The 8,154-nt window shown below is 40.7% G+C and overlaps 2 pseudogenes; both read right to left on the bottom strand.

Annotated features, from left to right (window-relative positions):
• Window positions 1–590: 590 nt before the first annotated feature.
• LOC101713883 (plasma alpha-L-fucosidase-like) lies at window positions 591–2,040 on the bottom strand (annotated as a pseudogene).
• Window positions 2,041–2,272: 232 nt separating this feature from the next.
• LOC147830055 (large ribosomal subunit protein eL27 pseudogene) lies at window positions 2,273–2,663 on the bottom strand (annotated as a pseudogene).
• Between the last annotated feature and the right edge of the window lie 5,491 nt (window positions 2,664–8,154).

Here is an 8,154-nt window from a genome sequence, read left to right on the forward strand (position 1 = left end):
CCCTTTCAATTTCCTTGATAAGTTTAGAAAGTAATGGTGTTAGTTCTTCTTTAAATGTCTTGTAATATTCAGCAGTGAAGCCATCTGGACCTACACCAGTGTAATTGTTGTCTAGGCAGGGGGACGGATACCTGATGCTTCTTACCCTGCCACCTTCCTGGAATGTTCTCTATTTTGGCTGATTTTAGACCACTATTTTCTCTGCCCGTGGACACATCTTGTTTGCTAATATGATGGAATAAGACTTCCGCAAAAGTTAGAATTAACTGAATTGACTAAACAATAGTCTGTATTACATTAAACCACTCAGCATTTTTTCACTTACCTGAATAGCTTATAGTTTCATTAGAGCTGACCATGGTTTGGCTAAAATGTGTCCACCACTAGGACATATCTAGAGATGATGCAAGCAGAATTGGATAAACATGAACTATTGGAAAACATGATCATTCATCCCCTTCCTTCTCTTGGGTAAAGTTGGAAAGTCTGTTGGATAGGTAGATTCATCCAAGTTCATTTTTATCCGGTTCTATCTCTGAGAAATGTTAAATGCCTTCCTCTATCAGGTAGTGCTCTATGACCAGAAAGACTTACCGCACATCTGAGGTGAAAGCTTCATTCTGGAATCGCCAAGGGTGGATTTCATAAATGGCTTCCCCATTGACTTTTAACCAGGTCCCCATTTGTCTTAACCGCTCCCTAAAAATGGCAGAAATGGTGCCGTCCAGTGTGGGCCCGACGTTCATCAGATTTCCTCCGTATGCAACCGTTTCCACAAGTTGCTACCAATGTAAGAATGGGTAGTTCTTAAACACATAAAGACCATTCCATTTTCCATGTGCCGATACACGCCCTGTGCGCAAGGGCCACTGAACCATCCAAACTATAAGCAACATTCCCCATGCAACCGCACTACTAAGAATACGACAGGAACAGCCTTCAGACGCCTCACTGTACTTTCACCAGTTCTTCAATCGTGAGGCAATCCGTGATTCCAGCATCTCTCCTGTAGCCCCAGGAAAACGTCTATTGTCATGCAGTTTTCCCACTTATGGAACAGAGATGACCCGGATGATAGGGATCCGTGCAGGTGTAGTAGCTGCCGTGCTTACAGATGCAGCGGTCTCCCCAGCGGTCATTGGTGACCACTGTCTCCCGAACTGGGCTCTCATTATACAGCCAGGCCCAGAAACCGGTGCTGTTCCAGTAGGAATCCGGCGCCCCTCCATCTCCATCGGACCATAGCACCTCGGGCCAGTACTTGTCCACTAACTCGTAGAGCTCGGGCAACATCTTAGCAACCGGAAAATTTTGCTTCTGGAAGGAACTGGATTTATCCTCAAGAAACAGTGGGTGAAACCATTCAAAAAGGGGATAGTACAGTCCAAAATGCAGGTTGGTTCTGGTCCTAATGGCCACCTCGAGTTCCCTGACAATGTCCTTCGTCGGGCCCTCGTCTACAGCATTCCAGTTCCAGGAGTACTCCGAACCCCACAGGGTAAAGCCTTCATGATGTTTGGAAGTCAAGACAATATATTTGGCATCAGAGGCCTGAAAAATATCTGCCCACTGGCTGGCATTAAAAAATTTTGCTATAAAGAGTGGTCCAAAATCTTCATATTTAAAATCTGGGGGATAATTATCTTTCATAAAGTTCACATATTTTGGTATCTTTTGGTTTTGCCAATACCACCAGAACCTTTCGCTGCCGAAGCTGAGCACGGAAAAGACGCCCCAGTGGATGAAGATGCCGAACTCGGCCTGGTCGAACCACTCGGGGAGCGGGCGTGCGTCCAGCGACTCCCAGGTGGGCTCAGAGGGCACGGCACCCACGACCGGGGTAAAGGCGGGGCACAGGAGCAGCAGTAGCGGCGGTGGGAGCTGCAGGGCCCGCCTGGATTTCGTATTTATGGAGATGCTAAATCTCCAGACCAATCTAAATGTTCATCTTCTATTTTCCAGTTCTTCAGTTTTACTTTTTTTTTTTTTTCTGGGAGATTTCTCCAGCCTCTCTTCCAACTCTTTTATTAAGTTTTTCATTTTTGTTACAATATTTTTAATTTCCAAGACAATTTTCTTTGGTGTTATTGGGAAGGTTTTTTCTTATAACTTTCTTGTTCATGAATACATCTTCTTTTATGTCTCTGAGTACTTTAATGGAATTTTTTTTAGCTGCCTTGTCTTTCTGCCTCTGAACTTCTTTATTTGGTTGATATGACCTTGTCTCCTGCTATAAAATTTTAAAAATGGAAACAAATAAACAAAAAAGCTTCTAGAAAAACCGCTTGTTCTTGCCTGCCTTGTACCTCTTTTTGAACTTGATCTTGACCTGCCTTCAGGCCTTGTGTTGTAGAGCAAGATCTCTGTAAACACACTAGTTGAGAACAGTTTTATCCAAGAGGATTTCCAGAGTATTTTGTGAGCATGAGGTATCTGTGATTATAAACTTTGACAAAAAGACTGGATGTCTGACCTTTGGTGATTTTTTTTCTTGCTCATGGCAATGAGGCTTACAGTGATAGTGGTCAATTCCAGCCACCAGAGCATGGCCACCAGGGTCGTCTGAAGTGCCACTATAAGTGTTCTTCGTGATGACAGCTTTGTGTTGAGTGGTATCTGCTCAGGACCAGCACCACTTCCCCAGGTTTCATGAACTTGCCCATTTTGACAGCAACCAGCAGGACCTACAGCAGTCAGCAAAGCCTGTCCTTTTTATGTTAGGTAATTCCCCATCATGCTTAGCCACCCTCTACATTAAGTGAGGCACTGAAGACTGGAATATGTGTTATGCGAGGGACTTTTCAACCTACAATAAACTTTTTATCCTACAAATGATAGGTCCCCAGTATGTCTGTCTTGGAAGAATGGAGAAGGACAAGTCTATAATCTTAGCATTCTGTGTGGTTGAAGTAGGAGTATCTTAAGTTTGAACTCAATCTGGATAGCTTAGCAAGACCCTCCCTCAAAAAGAAAATTAAAAATGGGCTGAGATGTAGCCCAGTGTAAGGTCTTGGGTTTAACTCCCAGTACCACACTGATACACAGAAACACACACAGACACACACACACACACACACACACACACACACACACAGAGAGAGAGAGAGAGAGAGAGAGAGAGAGGTCAATAATTCTCCTTTATTCTGCTTCTGAGTTTGAAATCAATCAAGGCACACAAAGAGAAATTAAATTAAGAGCTTTATTTCTGGTGATACTGATTAAAGAATATCACTCTAGATGGTTCCCTTTATTCAACCAATTCACATTCCTATTAACTAACTGACACAGATAAAAGTTTCAGATCTTCTCTGCACGGGGAAAGTATGCCTGTAAAATCACATTACACTGTGGAAAGCAAACCTTAGTGCAGTTTTGTGGCACATGTCTATTATGGTCTGACTGTGTCCCCCAGAAAACATGTGTTGGAAATTTACTCCCCAACATCACAGTGTTGGGAGCTGGGGTGATTAGGCCATGAGAGCTCTGACCTCATGAATAGATTAATGCCATTATCTTGGGAGTAAGCCTTTTTTTTTAAATTTTAGGAATGGGTTCTTCATTTTTCAAAAATGGATTTGGCTTCCTTTTCTCTCTCTTTTGCCCTCTCTTTTCCCTTCTACCCTCTGTCATGGGATGATACAGCAAGAAGGCCCCTGCCAGAAGCCAGACTCTCAACATGGGCTCCCCAGCTTTCAGAATCATAAGAAATAAAACTATTCTTTATCAATTCCCCAGATTTTATCAAGTACTCAGATTACAGCAGCACAAAATGAATTAAGATAACTTGTAAAATATTTGTATACTGATGTCCTGCCTGTTTTCCAGGGAGTCATTATTTGATTCAGAGCCTATTTATTTATTTTTGATTCATTAATCCTTGTCTTAACCTAATTGAAATGCTAGCTTAAACTGTGACTCTGTAATTTAAGACAAACTTGATTCCCTCCAACCAAAGCTAAAGAATTAACTTAGTTAATTCTTCAGGCCCTAAAGACCAGTAACATCAACCTTCATGTTTCATATTGATCTTTAAGGTCAATCTTAATTCCTTATCCAAAACATGGAGACACTGGGGTGTGGGAGTTTAATCAGTATTTTCATCCAAATTTGGAACCAAATGGGAAATAAGACATAATAGACAAACAAATGCAGATAAAAACGTGAATATAATACAGATTAAACTGATTGAAAAATGTGGTATCGGCTCTGAGGCTTAATGAGCTTAGTGATATTTGCCCCTAGACAAATGAGTTAAGATTTTGTTCTAAGTGTGCACTGTGGCACATGCATATAATCACAGATACTTGGGAGGTTGGGGCAAGAGAATTGAAGCTTTGAGGCCAGCTGGGCAACTTAGTAAACCCTTATCTCAAACTAAAAAAGAGAAAAAAGCTGGATGTTTAGCTCAGTGGTACAGCACTTGCTTAGCATACACAAGACCCTGGGTTCCAACCCCAGTGTGAAAAGGAAAAAAAAGATTTATTCAATCAGGCACAGAAAGAGAAAGGCAAGCATGGCTGGATGTAGTGGCAAACAGGCCAAAAAGTATTGTTAACAGCCATGTCTAAAAGAGAACCCCCATTCCATTTATACAAAAACAAAACACCAGAGTTGAGCATGCTCAGTTCCTTCTCCTAACTTCAGCAAGCAGATCAGTCACTCTCTCTTCTGCAGAGAGAAGCCAGAAAAATTTCTCCTGTACTCTTCCCATAAGGGGTGTGGTATGGAAATTCTCTTACCTGTGGGAAAATGAAGGATAGGGAATATGTGCTTTCCCTAAACATAAATCCTGGATTTTTCCAAATTGAAATCATGCATTAAAACTATATCATTTATTGTTCAAGTAGGGGTCCTTGTGGTGAATGAGTAGGAGCCTTATTAATAATTTATCACAAAACGATCATACTAGAACCATCCAGAGTGACCAGGATTAAAGTGAACTGTGGGGATTCTCAGTGGAATTTTGCTACCTGGATTATAACATCCTTCTAATTTCTCTAGTAGTCATATGAGGGATAGTCACACTACTATGGCCTTTTCTCTATCTAATCCTTAATCATCTCATAAGGAGGGCAGGAAGAAAAACCATAAAAGGGGATTTCCATCATTTTAAATGTAATAGGCATTTTAAAATAAATATTTGTTGAGTGCATGAATATATAAGTGAAAAAAGGTAATTGGCAAAATTATATTCCATGGAGATTTAACTCTATTAATTTAAGAGGAAGAAAGAGAGAAGGGAGAGAGGAAGGAAGGAGGAAAAGAAAAAAGAAAGGAAGGAGGAAGGAAGGAAGGAGGGAAAGACTTAATTGGTAGTCACTGGGAAAATGTAGTTCATTACATTCTGTTCTGACTTTGTGTAGATCTTGGTCACATATCACAGAAAAGTAATACTCAACTTGCTATGAAGTCACCAAAAGCCTGTTTCTGGATGCTTTAAAAATCCCCAATCTCCAGAAGGTTATTGGCTATTAATACATCTTACAATTGGGGTAGATTCTTATTTTCTTTTTTCATTTCCTGCTTCTTATCTTACTTTCTCAAATTAAGGCCATTCCTTGGCCAGAATAGCATGTTTCTACATGCTCTGGCTTCTGCCATTTATCAAAACTTGGTCTTGACCCTTTTTAGTTAATCAAAACCAGGAGGGAAAATTTCACAGAAGGACACAATTGTGCTTTTTGTATCAGTCACTGTGTGTGTGTGTGTGTGTGTGTGTGTGTGTGTGTGTGACTGGAGGTGGGGTTAGTATTAAGACATAAATAAAAGCAGGTACATGGGTTACTGGTGTGAGCATTGAAAGATTTTGTCTTGTGTGTGTGTGGCTCTGGGGACTGAACCCAGGGCCTTTGCGCTGAGCTACATCTCCAGCACTTTTTCCTTTTTTTTTTTTTTAGTACCAGGGATCGAACTAGGGACCTTGTGCTTTCAAGACCGGCAGCAGAACCACTGAGCTAATCCCTGGCCCACTTTTTCCATTTTTTGGGACAGGGCCTCACTATGTGGCCCTGGCTTGGCTTGAACCTGTGAGCCTCCTTCCCCAGACTCTCAGAGTGCTGGCATTACACAGGCTTGCTCCACCATTCTGAAAGACATTTAAGGAAATACCAAAGTGGGTATCAACCCAGACCCTTGAGGAACCAATTGCCCCTCCCCACTCCTGGCAATGTGACACAGTTCGCAAATGCCAGGATCCTTGATGACAATAACAAAGTCGATTAACATCAAGCCCAAACAATTGTTTTACTATTGAACTTGTTTTGTTTTTCACTCAAGATGAGGTAAATTTAAATTTTCCGTTTGTGGTTTCCAAAAGAAAAGCAATTTGGCAGTGATAGTTTCCCACTAGGCACAAATAAATCGTGCTATGACAAGATTCTAGTTTGGTTCTTGTCAATAGTGATTATAGTATGTCAGCAAGCTCAGCCAGATTGATCTGCATAAGAGATTTCATAATCAATGCTGTGACCATGGTAGCCATTGAAGCACATGTTTACATTTTTCTGGATATACTACAATAGTCTCCCTCTTATCTACAGTTTCACTTTCTGGGGTTTCAGTTTCCTGTGGTCAACTGTGGTCCCAAAAATATTATTAAACTATACTACAATGAGGAATTAGAGAAAGAGAGAGAGAGAGAGAAAGAGAGAGAGAGAGAGAGACAGAGACAGAGAGATAGAGAGAAATTCACATAATTTTATTACATTATATGTTATAATTGTTGTATTATTAGTTATTGTTAATCTCTTATCTGCCTAATTTATACCTAGGAATTGCAATCTATGTATCATTTTTTTTCTGGACCCAGGTGGGACTGAACCTTAGCCTGAATTCTGTGGTGGACCCACTTGTCCACTCCTATTGCCCACACACCTTCTTATCTATCTCACAGTGGGATCGCTGTACCACATTCCTACATGGCCTCTGCAATACCCCTTATAATAGGTCTTTTACATTACAGTGAGATCAATCTTCCTTGATCATTGTTTTTCATATTCATTCTTTCATATGGTTTAGGCATCCAATTTTAACTGAGCATGGTTCCATAGAGACCCATCCTTAAGGCACCCATAGGACAGGTCATGAGGCCAGTCCTGTGCACTGACACAACCAGAGAGCCCACTGGTACTTCACGGCCACCTGTGATGCACCCTCACCCGCCTGCCAGCCTTTGTTTCCCATCTGCAACTCCAGTCCAACTAACCTTCCAACCAGCATAAATCTGTGAAGTGTAAACTTGGCAGACATTCAGTTATTGAAAATACACATTTTTTAATTCATTCAACAAATCCTTGCATTTCTTTTTTTTTCTTTTGGTACCGGGGGTCAGACTTGGGACCTCGCGCTTGCGAGGCAGGCGGTGGAACCACTGAGCTACATCCCCGGCCCTGCATTTCTAATTTTAATCTATTTCTAGGTACTGTATGATCCTAGTACTTTACAGAATTTTATGCGTCAAAGGGAAATTATATAAAATTAAGTCATCATCATTGTCTCTGCTTAAAATTTTATTCTTTCGCTTTCTTTGATATCTTCCTGCCTCCTTTGGTCACACGTATCTCTAAACCTTCAACATGTTATGTCTCCTTTTCCTTTCCTGGTTCTTTTATACCATGAGAATTTGTAGGTAATTAAGGATACTTTCAGCCTGCAGAAACAACAGTTATTTTTTCTTTCTCTGTAAAGAAATATTTTACAGATAATTAAAAAGAAGAAATCCCACAGACATAAGATCAGGGTCATATAGCTGTTGAGGGGTTTAAAGCAGTCAAGGATCCATCCCCAGCTTGCTACCTTTCCTTCCCTTCAGCTCCTCTGGCAAGTAGTAAGATTTCCTATTCTCTTGCCTTTTTCTTAGTCACAGATTTCCAGATATTTTTGAATTTTTCAAATACTTTAACATACTTTTTTGTACAAATTTTTTCAATAAGAGAAAACTAAATATGATTTTTCTTTAAGACAGGTGGCATAACTGCTCTACAGCCAACAAAGTAAAAAGTTCCACATTTCACAGTGGAAATATGCAAGTATTAATACATCTGTCACTGTAATAGCTGTGAATACTTGAGATCTTGCCAGGTGAGGTCCTGGAGTGAGCACAGGCCTAGGAAAGAGCCAGCAGGACCTATCTGCTTCCACAACCACCCAGTAGTT

The sequence above is a fragment of the Heterocephalus glaber genome, unplaced genomic scaffold, assembly GCF_053883595.1.
Source record: "Heterocephalus glaber isolate CG9 unplaced genomic scaffold, H.glaber_assembly_v1.0 deba00000331, whole genome shotgun sequence".
Classification (NCBI taxonomy): Eukaryota; Metazoa; Chordata; class Mammalia; order Rodentia; family Bathyergidae; genus Heterocephalus; species Heterocephalus glaber.